Genomic DNA, 18,922 nt, shown 5'->3' on the forward strand with positions numbered 1-18,922 from the left:
GTATCTGCGGGAAAGTCCTCAAAGACTGCGCAGACCAGCTTGCCCCAGTATTCTCCGACAGCTTCAATTTCTCCCTGACGCTCGGTATCGTCCCATCCAGCATTAAGCGATCCACCATCGGCGCCGTCCCAAAGAAACCTCCACCCTCCGGCCTCGATGACTACCGCCCTGTTGCCCTCACATCAGTCGTGATGAAGTGCTTTGATAAGCTAGTCAGAGACTTCATCACCTCTTCATTGCCGGCCTCCATGGACCCACTGCAGTTTGCATACCGCCACAAACGCTCCACTGATGACGCAATTGCGCATCTGCTCCACACCACACTGACCCACCCGGACAAAAGGAGGGGTAATTATGTTAAAACGTTGTTTGTCGATTACAGTTCAGCATTTAACACTATCATCCCCTCCAAACTCACTACTAAGTTGGAGGATCTAGGACTGCATACATCCCTGTGCGACTGGCTTTCCATCTTCCTAACAGACAGACCACAATCAGTACGGGTGGGCAACTGTGTCTCATCCATCCTCACCCTCAGCATTGCAGCTCCTCAGGGTTGTGTCCTAAGCCCCCTGCTCTACTCACTGTAAACCTACGACTGCGCAACCACTTCCAGCTGCACCACCATTGTCAAGTTTGCTCACGATACCGTCGTCATGGGCCTAATCTTGGAAAACGATGAGAGGGCCTACCTGGAGGAGATTAAACACCGGGAAAACTGGTGCCAGGGAAACAATCTCCTCCTAAATGTCAGCAAGACAAAGCAGCTGATTGTGGACTGCAGCAAGAAGCAGGAGCGGCACTACCAACCTGTGAGGATCAATGGAACTACGGTGGAGAGAGTAGACAGGTCTTCTCTCTGTTGAAGTCAGGGAAGCGCTTTCGCTCCCTGAAGACCAATACAGAGAGACTGACGAGGGGCTTCTTCCCACAGGCCATTCGGGCCGTGAATCAGGGCAACTGATAATCTGTGGGGACCACCACCACCATGTGACTGTAAATTTGTCAATTGGAATTGTACATCGTGTATATACACTGTAGATTGTGTATATATACCTATTACACATACATTGTTATATACTCTTTGTATATATATATATTTCCTTATCCACCCTTGTTTCTTTCCTCAGTTTGGACAGAGCACTCACAAAAACATTTCACTGCGAGTTATACCGTGTATGATAATGTACTTGACAAATAAACCGAACTTGAACTTGAACTTGAAGCCTAACTCTTACAGATTGGTCAACGTTATCCAGAATTGAATTTAGGACACAATAGTGCACCATATGCGATATCCTAAGGGATAGAGCAGATGCAAGATTCGTGTAGCAGAGTGGCGCAGCGGAAGCGTGCTGGGCCCATAACCCAGAGGTCGATGGATCGAAACCATTCTCTGCTAAAGGACCTTGTCTTATAATGTGCTGTATCACCTTAAAACATTTGCTGAGTGCAGTTGTCGGTACTTTTACTGTTTTTAAAGAAAATGTTTCCACAGATGTAGGGGTTCTTGCTTCAGTGAAGCAAAACCCAACATCAGCTAAACATCCACACAAAGCTTTGTTTCTCCAAAAAACCCCAAAAAATAAAACAATGTCCAGCGAATAAGTACTCCAAAAAGAATAGATGTGACCAAAATGCAAACACGTAGCTTTTGAAACATCACGGCATCTTTGGCAGGTTATGCTGAATGTTTATGTGTGGCCATGCCTTCTTGTACAGGAGGTCTGCTCCGTGCTTACAGTGATTCAGCCGTTTTGCCGACTTCTGGTTTGACTTAACTCTTACCTTGGTCTAGCACGGTTTCCTTTTGTTCTGCCATCGCATCTTGACTGCAGCCAATGACTGCTCGCATATTAGATTTCTAAGTTCTTGAACCTTTGGTGCTTAAGTAAGGTGTTTTCCATCAGCATGGGTGCAGGTCAGAATCTCTGGATCGACTGTTTCAAGCAAGAAGCATTCCCAGGCTAAACTCCTGGAGTGTGTGGGAGTAGGATCTTTTCCCATCTTTGCATTTATTTTCCATCTTCCACTAGATTTTGGGACTGTCAAGACACTGAACATGCTAGCAGCGCTAATGCTAACAGCGCTAGCGCTAACAACGCTAATGGTGCTGTCGGTGCAGGCAACGGCGCATGCGCAGAGCCCACCATAGAACAGTGCCCTCTCATCATCACGGAGAGTGACGCGACGAGAGAGTTTAAAAGAGTGAATAGCAGGAAGGCGGCGGGATCAGAGGGAAAGTCCTCAAAGACTGCGCAGACCAGCTTGCCCCAGTATTCTCCGACAGCTTCAATTTCTCCCTGACGCTCGGTATCGTCCCATCCAGCATTAAGCGATCCACCATCGGCGCCGTCCCAAAGAAACCTCCACCCTCCGGCCTCGATGACTACCGCCCTGTTGCCCTCACATCAGTCGTGATGAAGTGCTTTGATAAGCTAGTCAGAGACTTCATCACCTCTTCATTGCCGGCCTCCATGGACCCACTGCAGTTTGCATACCGCCACAAACGCTCCACTGATGATGCAATTGCGCATCTGCTCCACACCACACTGACCCACCCGGACAAAAGGAGGGGTAATTATGTTAAAACGTTGTTTGTCGATTACAGTTCAGCATTTAACACTATCATCCCCTCCAAACTCACTACTAAGTTGGAGGATCTAGGACTGCATACATCCCTGTGCGACTGGCTTTCCATCTTCCTAACAGACAGACCACAATCAGTACGGGTGGGCAACTGTGTCTCATCCATCCTCACCCTCAGCATTGCAGCTCCTCAGGGTTGTGTCCTAAGCCCCCTGCTCTACTCACTGTAAACCTACGACTGCGCAACCACTTCCAGCTGCACCACCATTGTCAAGTTTGCTCACGATACCGTCGTCATGGGCCTAATCTTGGAAAACGATGAGAGGGCCTACCTGGAGGAGATTAAACACTGGGAAAACTGGTGCCAGGGAAACAATCTCCTCCTAAATGTCAGCAAGACAAAGCAGCTGATTGTGGACTGCAGCAAGAAGCAGGAGCGGCACTACCAACCTGTGAGGATCAATGGAACTACGGTGGAGAGAGTAGACAGGTCTTCTCTCTGTTGAAGTCAGGGAAGCGCTTTCGCTCCCTGAAGACCAATACAGAGAGACTGACGAGGGGCTTCTTCCCACAGGCCATTCGGGCCGTGACTCAGGGCAACTGATAATCTGTGGGGACCACCACCACCATGTGACTGTAAATTTGTCAATTGGAATTGTACATCGTGTATATACACTGTAGATTGTGTATATATAACTATTACACATACATTGTTATATACTCTTTGTATATATATATATTTCCTTATCCACCCTTGTTTCTTTCCTCAGTTTGGACAGAGCACTCACAAAAACATTTCACTGCGAGTTATACCGTGTATGATAATGTACTTGACAAATAAACCGAACTTGAACTTGAACTTGAAGCCTAACTCTTACAGATTGGTCAACGTTATCCAGAATTGAATTTAGGACACAATAGTGCACCATATGCGATATCCTAAGGGATAGAGCAGATGCAAGATTCGTGTAGCAGAGTGGCGCAGCGGAAGCGTGCTGGGCCCATAACCCAGAGGTCGATGGATCGAAACCATTCTCTGCTAAAGGACCTTGTCTTATAATGTGCTGTATCACCTTAAAACATTTGCTGAGTGCAGTTGTCGGTAGTTTTACTGTTTTTAAAGAAAATGTTTCCACAGATGTAGGGGTTCTTGCTTCAGTGAAGCAAAACCCAACATCAGCTAAACATCCACACAAAGCTTTGTTTCTCCAAAAAACCCCAAAAAATAAAACAATGTCCAGTGAATAAGTACTCCAAAAAGAATAGATGTGACCAAAATGCAAACACGTAGCTTTTGAAAGATCACGGCATCTTTGGCAGGTTATGCTGAATGTTTATGTGTGGCCATGCCTTCTTGTACAGGAGGTCTGCTCCGTGCTTACAGTGATTCAGCCGTTTTGCCGACTTCTGTTTTGACTTAACTCTTACCTTGGTCTAGCACGGTTTCCTTTTGTTCTGCCATCGCATCTTGACTGCAGCCAATGACTGCTCGCATATTAGATTTCTAAGTTCTTGAACCTTTGGTGCTTAAGTAAGGTGTTTTCCATCAGCATGGGTGCAGGTCAGAATCTCTGGATCGACTGTTTCAAGCAAGAAGCATTCCCAGGCTAAACTCCTGGAGTGTGTGGGAGTAGGATCTTTTCCCATCTTTGCATTTATTTTCCATCTTCCACTAGATTTTGGGACTGTCAAGACACTGAACATGCTAGCAGCGCTAATGCTAACAGCGCTAGCGCTAACAACGCTAATGGTGCTGTCGGTGCAGGCAACGGCGCATGCGCAGAGCCCACCATAGAACAATGCCCTCTCATCATCACGGAGAGTGACGCGACGAGAGAGTTTAAAAGAGTGAATAGCAGGAAGGCGGCGGGATCAGACGGTATCTGCGGGAAAGTCCTCAAAGACTGCGCAGACCAGCTTGCCCCAGTATTCTCCGACAGCTTCAATTTCTCCCTGACGCTCGGTATCGTCCCATCCAGCATTAAGCGATCCACCATCGGCGCCGTCCCAAAGAAACCTCCACCCTCCGGCCTCGATGACTACCGCCCTGTTGCCCTCACATCAGTCGTGATGAAGTGCTTTGATAAGCTAGTCAGAGACTTCATCACCTCTTCATTGCCGGCCTCCATGGACCCACTGCAGTTTGCATACCGCCACAAACGCTCCACTGATGACGCAATTGCGCATCTGCTCCACACCACACTGACCCACCCGGACAAAAGGAGGGGTAATTATGTTAAAACGTTGTTTGTCGATTACAGTTCAGCATTTAACACTATCATCCCCTCCAAACTCACTACTAAGTTGGAGGATCTAGGACTGCATACATCCCTGTGCGACTGGCTTTCCATCTTCCTAACAGACAGACCACAATCAGTACGGGTGGGCAACTGTGTCTCATCCATCCTCACCCTCAGCATTGCAGCTCCTCAGGGTTGTGTCCTAAGCCCCCTGCTCTACTCACTGTAAACCTACGACTGCGCAACCACTTCCAGCTGCACCACCATTGTCAAGTTTGCTCACGATACCGTCGTCATGGGCCTAATCTTGGAAAACGATGAGAGGGCCTACCTGGAGGAGATTAAACACCGGGAAAACTGGTGCCAGGGAAACAATCTCCTCCTAAATGTCAGCAAGACAAAGCAGCTGATTGTGGACTGCAGCAAGAAGCAGGAGCGGCACTACCAACCTGTGAGGATCAATGGAACTACGGTGGAGAGAGTAGACAGGTCTTCTCTCTGTTGAAGTCAGGGAAGCGCTTTCGCTCCCTGAAGACCAATACAGAGAGACTGACGAGGGGCTTCTTCCCACAGGCCATTCGGGCCGTGAATCAGGGCAACTGATAATCTGTGGGGACCACCACCACCATGTGACTGTAAATTTGTCAATTGGAATTGTACATCGTGTATATACACTGTAGATTGTGTATATATACCTATTACACATACATTGTTATATACTCTTTGTATATATATATATTTCCTTATCCACCCTTGTTTCTTTCCTCAGTTTGGACAGAGCACTCACAAAAACATTTCACTGCGAGTTATACCGTGTATGATAATGTACTTGACAAATAAACCGAACTTGAACTTGAACTTGAAGCCTAACTCTTACAGATTGGTCAACGTTATCCAGAATTGAATTTAGGACACAATAGTGCACCATATGCGATATCCTAAGGGATAGAGCAGATGCAAGATTCGTGTAGCAGAGTGGCGCAGCGGAAGCGTGCTGGGCCCATAACCCAGAGGTCGATGGATCGAAACCATTCTCTGCTAAAGGACCTTGTCTTATAATGTGCTGTATCACCTTAAAACATTTGCTGAGTGCAGTTGTCGGTACTTTTACTGTTTTTAAAGAAAATGTTTCCACAGATGTAGGGGTTCTTGCTTCAGTGAAGCAAAACCCAACATCAGCTAAACATCCACACAAAGCTTTGTTTCTCCAAAAAACCCCAAAAAATAAAACAATGTCCAGCGAATAAGTACTCCAAAAAGAATAGATGTGACCAAAATGCAAACACGTAGCTTTTGAAACATCACGGCATCTTTGGCAGGTTATGCTGAATGTTTATGTGTGGCCATGCCTTCTTGTACAGGAGGTCTGCTCCGTGCTTACAGTGATTCAGCCGTTTTGCCGACTTCTGTTTTGACTTAACTCTTACCTTGGTCTAGCACGGTTTCCTTTTGTTCTGCCATCGCATCTTGACTGCAGCCAATGACTGCTCGCATATTAGATTTCTAAGTTCTTGAACCTTTGGTGCTTAAGTAAGGTGTTTTCCATCAGCATGGGTGCAGGTCAGAATCTCTGGATCGACTGTTTCAAGCAAGAAGCATTCCCAGGCTAAACTCCTGGAGTGTGTGGGAGTAGGATCTTTTCCCATCGTTGCATTTATCTTTGCATTTATTTTCCATCTTCCACTAGATTTTGGGACTGTCAAGACACTGAACATGCTAGCAGCGCTAATGCTAACAGCGCTAGCGCTAACAACGCTAATGGTGCTGTCGGTGCAGGCAACGGCGCATGCGCAGAGCCCACCATAGAACAGTGCCCTCTCATCATCACGGAGAGTGACGCGACGAGAGAGTTTAAAAGAGTGAATAGCAGGAAGGCGGCGGGATCAGACGGTATCTGCGGGAAAGTCCTCAAAGACTGCGCAGACCAGCTTGCCCCAGTATTCTCCGAAAGCTTCAATTTCTCCCTGACGCTCGGTATCGTCCCATCCAGCATTAAGCGATCCACCATCGGCGCCGTCCCAAAGAAACCTCCACCCTCCGGCCTCGATGACTACCGCCCTGTTGCCCTCACATCAGTCGTGATGAAGTGCTTTGATAAGCTAGTCAGAGACTTCATCACCTCTTCATTGCCGGCCTCCATGGACCCACTGCAGTTTGCATACCGCCACAAACGCTCCACTGATGACGCAATTGCGCATCTGCTCCATACCACACTGACCCACCCGGACAAAAGGAGGGGTAATTATGTTAAAACGTTGTTTGTCGATTACAGTTCAGCATTTAACACTATCATCCCCTCCAAACTCACTACTAAGTTGGAGGATCTAGGACTGCATACATCCCTGTGCGACTGGCTTTCCATCTTCCTAACAGACAGACCACAATCAGTACGGGTGGGCAACTGTGTCTCATCCATCCTCACCCTCAGCATTGCAGCTCCTCAGGGTTGTGTCCTAAGCCCCCTGCTCTACTCACTGTAAACCTACGACTGCGCAACCACTTCCAGCTGCACCACCATTGTCAAGTTTGCTCACGATACCGTCGTCATGGGCCTAATCTTGGAAAACGATGAGAGGGCCTACCTGGAGGAGATTAAACACCGGGAAAACTGGTGCCAGGGAAACAATCTCCTCCTAAATGTCAGCAAGACAAAGCAGCTGATTGTGGACTGCAGCAAGAAGCAGGAGCGGCACTACCAACCTGTGAGGATCAATGGAACTACGGTGGAGAGAGTAGACAGGTCTTCTCTCTGTTGAAGTCAGGGAAGCGCTTTCGCTCCCTGAAGACCAATACAGAGAGACTGACGAGGGGCTTCTTCCCACAGGCCATTCGGGCCGTGACTCAGGGCAACTGATAATCTGTGGGGACCACCACCACCATGTGACTGTAAATTTGTCAATTGGAATTGTACATCGTGTATATACACTGTAGATTGTGTATATATAACTATTACACATACATTGTTATATACTCTTTGTATATATATATATTTCCTTATCCACCCTTGTTTCTTTCCTCAGTTTGGACAGAGCACTCACAAAAACATTTCACTGCGAGTTATATCGTGTATGATAATGTACTTGACAAATAAACCGAACTTGAACTTGAACTTGAAGCCTAACTCTTACAGATTGGTCAACGTTATCCAGAATTGAATTTAGGACACAATAGTGCACCATATGCGATATCCTAAGGGATAGAGCAGATGCAAGATTCATGTAGCAGAGTGGCGCAGCGGAAGCGTGCTGGGCCCATAACCCAGAGGTCGATGGATCGAAACCATTCTATGCTAAAGGACCTTGTCTTATAATGTGCTGTATCACCTTAAAACATTTGCTGAGTGCAGTTGTCGGTACTTTTACTGTTTTTAAAGAAAATGTTTCCACAGATGTAGGGGTTCTTGCTTCAGTGAAGCAAAACCCAACATCAGCTAAACATCCACACAAAGCTTTGTTTCTCCAAAAAACCCCAAAAAATAAAACAATGTCCAGCGAATAAGTACTCCAAAAAGAATAGATGTGACCAAAATGCAAACACGTAGCTTTTGAAACATCACGGCTTCTTTGGCAGGTTATGCTGAATGTTTATGTGTGGCCATCCCTTCTTGTACAGGAGGTCTGCTCCGTGCTTACAGTGATTCAGCCGTTTTGCGGACTTCTGTTTTGACTTAACTCTTACCTTGGTCTAGCACGGTTTCCTTTTGTTCTGCCATCGCATCTTGACTGCAGCCAATGACTGCTCGCATATTAGATTTCTAAGTTCTTGAACCTTTGGTGCTTAAGTAAGGTGTTTTCCATCAGCATGGGTGCAGGTCAGAATCTCTGGATCGACTGTTTCAAGCAAGAAGCATTCCCAGGCTAAACTCCTGGAGTGTGTGGGAGTAGGATCTTTTCCCATCGTTGCATTTATCTTTGCATTTATTTTCCATCTTCCACTAGATTTTGGGACTGTCAAGACACTGAACATGCTAGCAGCGCTAATGCTAACAGCGCTAGCGCTAACAACGCTAATGGTGCTGTCGGTGCAGGCAACGGCGCATGCGCAGAGCCCACCATAGAACAGTGCCCTCTCATCATCACGGAGAGTGACGCGACGAGAGAGTTTAAAAGAGTGAATAGCAGGAAGGCGGCGGGATCAGACGGTATCTGCGGGAAAGTCCTCAAAGACTGCGCAGACCAGCTTGCCCCAGTATTCTCCGACAGCTTCAATTTCTCCCTGACGCTCGGTATCGTCCCATCCAGCATTAAGCGATCCACCATCGGCGCCGTCCCAAAGAAACCTCCACCCTCCGGCCTCGATGACTACCGCCCTGTTGCCCTCACATCAGTCGTGATGAAGTGCTTTGATAAGCTAGTCAGAGACTTCATCACCTCTTCATTGCCGGCCTCCATGGACCCACTGCAGTTTGCATACCGCCACAAACGCTCCACTGATGACGCAATTGCGCATCTGCTCCACACCACACTGACCCACCCGGACAAAAGGAGGGGTAATTATGTTAAAACGTTGTTTGTCGATTACAGTTCAGCATTTAACACTATCATCCCCTCCAAACTCACTACTAAGTTGGAGGATCTAGGACTGCATACATGCCTGTGCGACTGGCTTTCCATCTTCCTAACAGACAGACCACAATCAGTACGGGTGGGCAACTGTGTCTCATCCATCCTCACCCTCAGCATTGCAGCTCCTCAGGGTTGTGTCCTAAGCCCCCTGCTCTACTCACTGTAAACCTACGACTGCGCAACCACTTCCAGCTGCACCACCATTGTCAAGTTTGCTCACGATACCGTCGTCATGGGCCTAATCTTGGAAAACGATGAGAGGGCCTACCTGGAGGAGATTAAACACCGGGAAAACTGGTGCCAGGGAAACAATCTCCTCCTAAATGTCAGCAAGACAAAGCAGCTGATTGTGGACTGCAGCAAGAAGCAGGAGCGGCACTACCAACCTGTGAGGATCAATGGAACTACGGTGGAGAGAGTAGACAGGTCTTCTCTCTGTTGAAGTCAGGGAAGCGCTTTCGCTCCCTGAAGACCAATACAGAGAGACTGACGAGGGGCTTCTTCCCACAGGCCATTCGGGCCGTGAATCAGGGCAACTGATAATCTGTGGGGACCACCACCACCATGTGACTGTAAATTTGTCAATTGGAATTGTACATCGTGTATATACACTGTAGATTGTGTATATATACCTATTACACATACATTGTTATATACTCTTTGTATATATATATATTTCCTTATCCACCCTTGTTTCTTTCCTCAGTTTGGACAGAGCACTCACAAAAACATTTCACTGCGAGTTATACCGTGTATGATAATGTACTTGACAAATAAACCGAACTTGAACTTGAACTTGAAGCCTAACTCTTACAGATTGGTCAACGTTATCCAGAATTGAATTTAGGACACAATAGTGCACCATATGCGATATCCTAAGGGATAGAGCAGATGCAAGATTCGTGTAGCAGAGTGGCGCAGCGGAAGCGTGCTGGGCCCATAACCCAGAGGTCGATGGATCGATACCATTCTCTGCTAAAGGACCTTGTCTTATAATGTGCTGTATCACCTTAAAACATTTGCTGAGTGCAGTTGTCGGTACTTTTACTGTTTTTAAAGAAAATGTTTCCACAGATGTAGGGGTTCTTGCTTCAGTGAAGCAAAACCCAACATCAGCTAAACATCCACACAAAGCTTTGTTTCTCCAAAAAACCCCAAAAAATAAAACAATGTCCAGCGAATAAGTACTCCAAAAAGAATAGATGTGACCAAAATGCAAACACGTAGCTTTTGAAACATCACGGCATCTTTGGCAGGTTATGCTGAATGTTTATGTGTGGCCATGCCTTCTTGTACAGGAGGTCTGCTCCGTGCTTACAGTGATTCAGCCGTTTTGCCGACTTCTGTTTTGACTTAACTCTTACCTTGGTCTAGCACGGTTTCCTTTTGTTCTGCCATCGCATCTTGACTGCAGCCAATGACTGCTCGCATATTAGATTTCTAAGTTCTTGAACCTTTGGTGCTTAAGTAAGGTGTTTTCCATCAGCATGGGTGCAGGTCAGAATCTCTGGATCGACTGTTTCAAGCAAGAAGCATTCCCAGGCTAAACTCCTGGAGTGTGTGGGAGTAGGATCTTTTCCCATCTTTGCATTTATTTTCCATCTTCCACTAGATTTTGGGACTGTCAAGACACTGAACATGCTAGCAGCGCTAATGCTAACAGCGCTAGCGCTAACAACGCTAATGGTGCTGTCGGTGCAGGCAACGGCGCATGCGCAGAGCCCACCATAGAACAGTGCCCTCTCATCATCACGGAGAGTGACGCGACGAGAGAGTTTAAAAGAGTGAATAGCAGGAAGGCGGCGGGATCAGACGGTATCTGCGGGAAAGTCCTCAAAGACTGCGCAGACCAGCTTGCCCCAGTATTCTCCGACAGCTTCAATTTCTCCCTGACGCTCGGTATCGTCCCATCCAGCATTAAGCGATCCACCATCGGCGCCGTCCCAAAGAAACCTCCACCCTCCGGCCTCGATGACTACCGCCCTGTTGCCCTCACATCAGTCGTGATGAAGTGCTTTGATAAGCTAGTCAGAGACTTCATCACCTCTTCATTGCCGGCCTCCATGGACCCACTGCAGTTTGCATACCGCCACAAACGCTCCACTGATGACGCAATTGCGCATCTGCTCCACACCACACTGACCCACCCGGACAAAAGGAGGGGTAATTATGTTAAAACGTTGTTTGTCGATTACAGTTCAGCATTTAACACTATCATCCCCTCCAAACTCACTACTAAGTTGGAGGATCTAGGACTGCATACATCCCTGTGCGACTGGCTTTCCATCTTCCTAACAGACAGACCACAATCAGTACGGGTGGGCAACTGTGTCTCATCCATCCTCACCCTCAGCATTGCAGCTCCTCAGGGTTGTGTCCTAAGCCCCCTGCTCTACTCACTGTAAACCTACGACTGCGCAACCACTTCCAGCTGCACCACCATTGTCAAGTTTGCTCACGATACCGTCGTCATGGGCCTAATCTTGGAAAACGATGAGAGGGCCTACCTGGAGGAGATTAAACACCGGGAAAACTGGTGCCAGGGAAACAATCTCCTCCTAAATGTCAGCAAGACAAAGCAGCTGATTGTGGACTGCAGCAAGAAGCAGGAGCGGCACTACCAACCTGTGAGGATCAATGGAACTACGGTGGAGAGAGTAGACAGGTCTTCTCTCTGTTGAAGTCAGGGAAGCGCTTTCGCTCCCTGAAGACCAATACAGAGAGACTGACGAGGGGCTTCTTCCCACAGGCCATTCGGGCCGTGAATCAGGGCAACTGATAATCTGTGGGGACCACCACCACCATGTGACTGTAAATTTGTCAATTGGAATTGTACATCGTGTATATACACTGTAGATTGTGTATATATACCTATTACACATACATTGTTATATACTCTTTGTATATATATATATTTCCTTATCCACCCTTGTTTCTTTCCTCAGTTTGGACAGAGCACTCACAAAAACATTTCACTGCGAGTTATACCGTGTATGATAATGTACTTGACAAATAAACCGAACTTGAACTTGAACTTGAAGCCTAACTCTTACAGATTGGTCAACGTTATCCAGAATTGAATTTAGGACACAATAGTGCACCATATGCGATATCCTAAGGGATAGAGCAGATGCAAGATTCGTGTAGCAGAGTGGCGCAGCGGAAGCGTGCTGGGCCCATAACCCAGAGGTCGATGGATCGAAACCATTCTCTGCTAAAGGACCTTGTCTTATAATGTGCTGTATCACCTTAAAACATTTGCTGAGTGCAGTTGTCGGTACTTTTACTGTTTTTAAAGAAAATGTTTCCACAGATGTAGGGGTTCTTGCTTCAGTGAAGCAAAACCCAACATCAGCTAAACATCCACACAAAGCTTTGTTTCTCCAAAAAACCCCAAAAAATAAAACAATGTCCAGCGAATAAGTACTCCAAAAAGAATAGATGTGACCAAAATGCAAACACGTAGCTTTTGAAACATCACGGCATCTTTGGCAGGTTATGCTGAATGTTTATGTGTGGCCATGCCTTCTTGTACAGGAGGTCTGCTCCGTGCTTACAGTGATTCAGCCGTTTTGCCGACTTCTGGTTTGACTTAACTCTTACCTTGGTCTAGCACGGTTTCCTTTTGTTCTGCCATCGCATCTTGACTGCAGCCAATGACTGCTCGCATATTAGATTTCTAAGTTCTTGAACCTTTGGTGCTTAAGTAAGGTGTTTTCCATCAGCATGGGTGCAGGTCAGAATCTCTGGATCGACTGTTTCAAGCAAGAAGCATTCCCAGGCTAAACTCCTGGAGTGTGTGGGAGTAGGATCTTTTCCCATCTTTGCATTTATTTTCCATCTTCCACTAGATTTTGGGACTGTCAAGACACTGAACATGCTAGCAGCGCTAATGCTAACAGCGCTAGCGCTAACAACGCTAATGGTGCTGTCGGTGCAGGCAACGGCGCATGCGCAGAGCCCACCATAGAACAGTGCCCTCTCATCATCACGGAGAGTGACGCGACGAGAGAGTTTAAAAGAGTGAATAGCAGGAAGGCGGCGGGATCAGAGGGAAAGTCCTCAAAGACTGCGCAGACCAGCTTGCCCCAGTATTCTCCGACAGCTTCAATTTCTCCCTGACGCTCGGTATCGTCCCATCCAGCATTAAGCGATCCACCATCGGCGCCGTCCCAAAGAAACCTCCACCCTCCGGCCTCGATGACTACCGCCCTGTTGCCCTCACATCAGTCGTGATGAAGTGCTTTGATAAGCTAGTCAGAGACTTCATCACCTCTTCATTGCCGGCCTCCATGGACCCACTGCAGTTTGCATACCGCCACAAACGCTCCACTGATGATGCAATTGCGCATCTGCTCCACACCACACTGACCCACCCGGACAAAAGGAGGGGTAATTATGTTAAAACGTTGTTTGTCGATTACAGTTCAGCATTTAACACTATCATCCCCTCCAAACTCACTACTAAGTTGGAGGATCTAGGACTGCATACATCCCTGTGCGACTGGCTTTCCATCTTCCTAACAGACAGACCACAATCAGTACGGGTGGGCAACTGTGTCTCATCCATCCTCACCCTCAGCATTGCAGCTCCTCAGGGTTGTGTCCTAAGCCCCCTGCTCTACTCACTGTAAACCTACGACTGCGCAACCACTTCCAGCTGCACCACCATTGTCAAGTTTGCTCACGATACCGTTGTCATGGGCCTAATCTTGGAAAACGATGAGAGGGCCTACCTGGAGGAGATTAAACACTGGGAAAACTGGTGCCAGGGAAACAATCTCCTCCTAAATGTCAGCAAGACAAAGCAGCTGATTGTGGACTGCAGCAAGAAGCAGGAGCGGCACTACCAACCTGTGAGGATCAATGGAACTACGGTGGAGAGAGTAGACAGGTCTTCTCTCTGTTGAAGTCAGGGAAGCGCTTTCGCTCCCTGAAGACCAATACAGAGAGACTGACGAGGGGCTTCTTCCCACAGGCCATTCGGGCCGTGACTCAGGGCAACTGATAATCTGTGGGGACCACCACCACCATGTGACTGTAAATTTGTCAATTGGAATTGTACATCGTGTATATACACTGTAGATTGTGTATATATAACTATTACACATACATTGTTATATACTCTTTGTATATATATATATTTCCTTATCCACCCTTGTTTCTTTCCTCAGTTTGGACAGAGCACTCACAAAAACATTTCACTGCGAGTTATACCGTGTATGATAATGTACTTGACAAATAAACCGAACTTGAACTTGAACTTGAAGCCTAACTCTTACAGATTGGTCAACGTTATCCAGAATTGAATTTAGGACACAATAGTGCACCATATGCGATATCCTAAGGGATAGAGCAGATGCAAGATTCGTGTAGCAGAGTGGCGCAGCGGAAGCGTGCTGGGCCCATAACCCAGAGGTCGATGGATCGAAACCATTCTCTGCTAAAGGACCTTGTCTTATAATGTGCTGTATCACCTTAAAACATTTGCTGAGTGCAGTTGTCGGTACTTTTACTGTTTTTAAAGAAAATGTTTCCACAGATGTAGGGGTTCTTGCTTCAGTGAAGCAAAACCCAACATCAGCTAAACATCCACACAAAGCTTTGTTTCTCCAAAAAACCCCAAAAAATAAAACAATGTCCAGCGAATAAGTACTCCAAAAAGAATAGATGTGACCAAAATGCAAACACGTAGCTTTTGAAACATCACGGCATCTTTGGCAGGTTATGCTGAATGTTTATGTGTGGCCATGCCTTCTTGTACAGGAGGTCTGCTCCGTGCTTACAGTGATTCAGCCGTTTTGCCGACTTCTGTTTTGACTTAACTCTTACCTTGGTCTAGCACGGTTTCCTTTTGTTCTGCCATCGCATCTTGACTGCAGCCAATGACTGCTCGCATATTAGATTTCTAAGTTCTTGAACCTTTGGTGCTTAAGTAAGGTGTTTTCCATCAGCATGGGTGCAGGTCAGAATCTCTGGATCGACTGTTTCAAGCAAGAAGCATTCCCAGGCTAAACTCCTGGAGTGTGTGGGAGTAGGATCTTTTCCCATCGTTGCATTTATCTTTGCATTTATTTTCCATCTTCCACTAGATTTTGGGACTGTCAAGACACTGAACATGCTAGCAGCGCTAATGCTAACAGCGCTAGCGCTAACAACGCTAATGGTGCTGTCGGTGCAGGCAACGGCGCATGCGCAGAGCCCACCATAGAACAGTGCCCTCTCATCATCACGGAGAGTGACGCGACGAGAGAGTTTAAAAGAGTGAATAGCAGGAAGGCGGCGGGATCAGACGGTATCTGCGGGAAAGTCCTCAAAGACTGCGCAGACCAGCTTGCCCCAGTATTCTCCGACAGCTTCAATTTCTCCCTGACGCTCGGTATCGTCCCATCCAGCATTAAGCGATCCACCTTCGGCGCCGTCCCAAAGAAACCTCCACCCTCCGGCCTCGATGACTACCGCCCTGTTGCCCTCACATCAGTCGTGATGAAGTGCTTTGATAAGCTAGTCAGAGACTTCATCACCTCTTCATTGCCGGCCTCCATGGACCCACTGCAGTTTGCATACCGCCACAAACGCTCCACTGATGACGCAATTGCGCATCTGCTCCACACCACACTGACCCACCCGGACAAAAGGAGGGGTAATTATGTTAAAACGTTGTTTGTCGATTACAGTTCAGCATTTAACACTATCATCCCCTCCAAACTCACTACTAAGTTGGAGGATCTAGGACTGCATACATCCCTGTGCGACTGGCTTTCCATCTTCCTAACAGACAGACCACAATCAGTACGGGTGGGCAACTGTGTCTCATCCATCCTCACCCTCAGCATTGCAGCTCCTCAGGGTTGTGTCCTAAGCCCCCTGCTCTACTCACTGTAAACCTACGACTGCGCAACCACTTCCAGCTGCACCACCATTGTCAAGTTTGCTCACGATACCGTCGTCATGGGCCTAATCTTGGAAAACGATGAGAGGGCCTACCTGGAGGAGATTAAACACCGGGAAAACTGGTGCCAGGGAAACAATCTCCTCCTAAATGTCAGCAAGACAAAGCAGCTGATTGTGGACTGCAGCAAGAAGCAGGAGCGGCACTACCAACCTGTGAGGATCAATGGAACTACGGTGGAGAGAGTAGACAGGTCTTCTCTCTGTTGAAGTCAGGGAAGCGCTTTCGCTCCCTGAAGACCAATACAGAGAGACTGACGAGGGGCTTCTTCCCACAGGCCATTCGGGCCGTGAATCAGGGCAACTGATAATCTGTGGGGACCACCACCACCATGTGACTGTAAATTTGTCAATTGGAATTGTACATCGTGTATATACACTGTAGATTGTGTATATATAACTATTACACATACATTGTTATATACTCTTTGTATATATATATATTTCCTTATCCACCCTTGTTTCTTTCCTCAGTTTGGACAGAGCACTCACAAAAACATTTCACTGCGAGTTATACCGTGTATGATAATGTACTTTGCAAATAAACCGAACTTGAACTTGAACTTGAAGCCTAACTCTTACAGATTGGTCAACGTTATCCAGAATTGAATTTAGGACACAATAGTGCACCATATGCGATATCCTAAGGGATAGAGCAGATGCAAGATTCGTGTAGCAGAGTGGCGCAGCGGAAGCGTGCTGGGCCCATAACCCAGAGGTCGATGGATCGAAACCATTCTCTGCTAAAGGACCTTGTCTTATAATGTGCTGTATCACCTTAAAACATTTGCTGAGTGCAGTTGTCGGTACTTTTACTGTTTTTAAAGAAAATGTTTCCACAGATGTAGGGGTTCTTGCTTCAGTGAAGCAAAACCCAACATCAGCTAAACATCCACACAAAGCTTTGTTTCTCCAAAAAAACCCAAAAAATAAAACAATGTCCAGCGAATAAGTACTCCAAAAAGAATAGATGTGACCAAAATGCAAACACGTAGCTTTTGAAACATCACGGCATCTTTGGCAGGTTATGCTGAATGTTTATGTGTGGCCATGCCTTCTTGTACAGGAGGTCTGCTCCGTGCTTACAGTGATTCAGCCGTTTTGCCGACTTCTGTTTTGACTTAACTCTTACCTTGGTCTAGCACGGTTTCCTTTTGTTCTGCCATCGCATCTTGACTGCAGCCAATGACTGCTCGCATATTAGATTTCTAAGTTCTTGAACCTTTGGTGCTTAAGTAAGGTGTTTTCCATCAGCATGGGTGCAGGTCAGAATCTCTGGATCGACTGTTTCAAGCAAGAAGCATTCCCAGGCTAAACTCCTGGAGTGTGTGGGAGTAGGATCTTTTCCCATCGTTGCATTTATCTTTGCATTTATTTTCCATCTTCCACTAGATTTTGGGACTGTCAAGACACTGAACATGCTAGCAGCGCTAATGCTAACAGCGCTAGCGCTAACAACGCTAATGGTGCTGTCGGTGCAGGCAACGGCGCATGCGCAGAGCCCACCATAGAACAGTGCCCTCTCATCATCACGGAGAGTGACGCGACGAGAGAGTTTAAAAGAGTGAATAGCAGGAAGGCGGCGGGATCAGACGGTATCTGCGGGAAAGTCCTCAAAGACTGCGCAGACCAGCTTGCCCCAGTATTCTCCGACAGCTTCAATTTCTCCCTGACGCTCGGTATCGTCCCATCCAGCATTAAGCGATCCACCATCGGCGCCGTCCCAAAGAAACCTCCACCCTCCGGCCTTGATGACTACCGCCCTGTTGCCCTCACATCAGTCGTGATGAAGTGCTTTGATAAGCTAGTCAGAGACTTCATCACCTCTTCATTGCCGGCCTCCATGGACCCACTGCAGTTTGCATACCGCCACAAACGCTCCACTGATGACGCAATTGCGCATCTGCTCCACACCACACTGACCCACCCGGACAAAAGGAGGGGTAATTATGTTAAAACGTTGTTTGTCGATTACAGTTCAGCATTTAACACTATCATCCCCTCCAAACTCACTACTAAGTTGGAGGATCTAGGACTGCATACATCCCTGTGCGACTGGCTTTCCATCTTCCTAACAGACAGACCACAATCAGTACGGGTGGGCAACTGTGTCTCATCCATCCTCACCCTCAGCATTGCAGCTCCTCAGGGTTGTGTCCTAAGCCCCCTGCTCTACTCACTGTAAACCTACGACTGCGCAACCACTTCCAGCTGCACCACCATTGTCAAGTTTGCTCACGATACCGTCGTCATGGGCCTAATCTTGGAAAACGATGAGAGGGCCTACCTGGAGGAGATTAAACACCGGGAAAACTGGTGCCAGGGAAACAATCTCCTCCTAAATGTCAGCAAGACAAAGCAGCTGATTGTGGACTGCAGCAAGAAGCAGGAGCGGCACTACCAACCTGTGAGGATCAATGGAACTACGGTGGAGAGAGTAGACAGGTCTTCTCTCTGTTGAAGTCAGGGAAGCGCTTTCGCTCCCTGAAGACCAATACAGAGAGACTGACGAGGGGCTTCTTCCCACAGGCCATTCGGGCCGTGAATCAGGGCAACTGATAATCTGTGGGGACCACC

The 18,922-nt window shown here is 47.2% G+C and overlaps 7 non-coding genes across 7 annotated transcripts; all 7 read left to right on the forward strand.

Annotated features, from left to right (window-relative positions):
• The first annotated feature begins 1,330 nt into the window (after positions 1-1,330).
• trnam-cau (transfer RNA methionine (anticodon CAU)) lies at positions 1,331-1,402 on the forward strand. The gene has a single exon. It is a non-coding gene; the product is annotated as a tRNA-Met (tRNA).
• A 2,157-nt stretch (positions 1,403-3,559) lies between these two features.
• trnam-cau (transfer RNA methionine (anticodon CAU)) lies at positions 3,560-3,631 on the forward strand. The gene has a single exon. It is a non-coding gene; the product is annotated as a tRNA-Met (tRNA).
• Positions 3,632-5,798: 2,167 nt separating this feature from the next.
• Positions 5,799-5,870, forward strand: trnam-cau (transfer RNA methionine (anticodon CAU)). The gene has a single exon. It is a non-coding gene; the product is annotated as a tRNA-Met (tRNA).
• Positions 5,871-10,300: 4,430 nt separating this feature from the next.
• trnam-cau (transfer RNA methionine (anticodon CAU)) lies at positions 10,301-10,372 on the forward strand. Its single transcript has one exon. It is a non-coding gene; the product is annotated as a tRNA-Met (tRNA).
• Positions 10,373-12,539: 2,167 nt separating this feature from the next.
• On the forward strand, positions 12,540-12,611 carry trnam-cau (transfer RNA methionine (anticodon CAU)). The gene has a single exon. It is a non-coding gene; the product is annotated as a tRNA-Met (tRNA).
• A 2,157-nt stretch (positions 12,612-14,768) lies between these two features.
• trnam-cau (transfer RNA methionine (anticodon CAU)) lies at positions 14,769-14,840 on the forward strand. The gene has a single exon. It is a non-coding gene; the product is annotated as a tRNA-Met (tRNA).
• A 2,179-nt stretch (positions 14,841-17,019) lies between these two features.
• On the forward strand, positions 17,020-17,091 carry trnam-cau (transfer RNA methionine (anticodon CAU)). The gene has a single exon. It is a non-coding gene; the product is annotated as a tRNA-Met (tRNA).
• The last annotated feature ends 1,831 nt before the right edge of the window (positions 17,092-18,922 follow it).

The sequence above is a fragment of the Electrophorus electricus genome, chromosome 24 (genome assembly GCF_041902795.1).
Source record: "Electrophorus electricus isolate QZ-2024a chromosome 24, ASM4190279v1, whole genome shotgun sequence".
Classification (NCBI taxonomy): Eukaryota; Metazoa; Chordata; class Actinopteri; order Gymnotiformes; family Gymnotidae; genus Electrophorus; species Electrophorus electricus.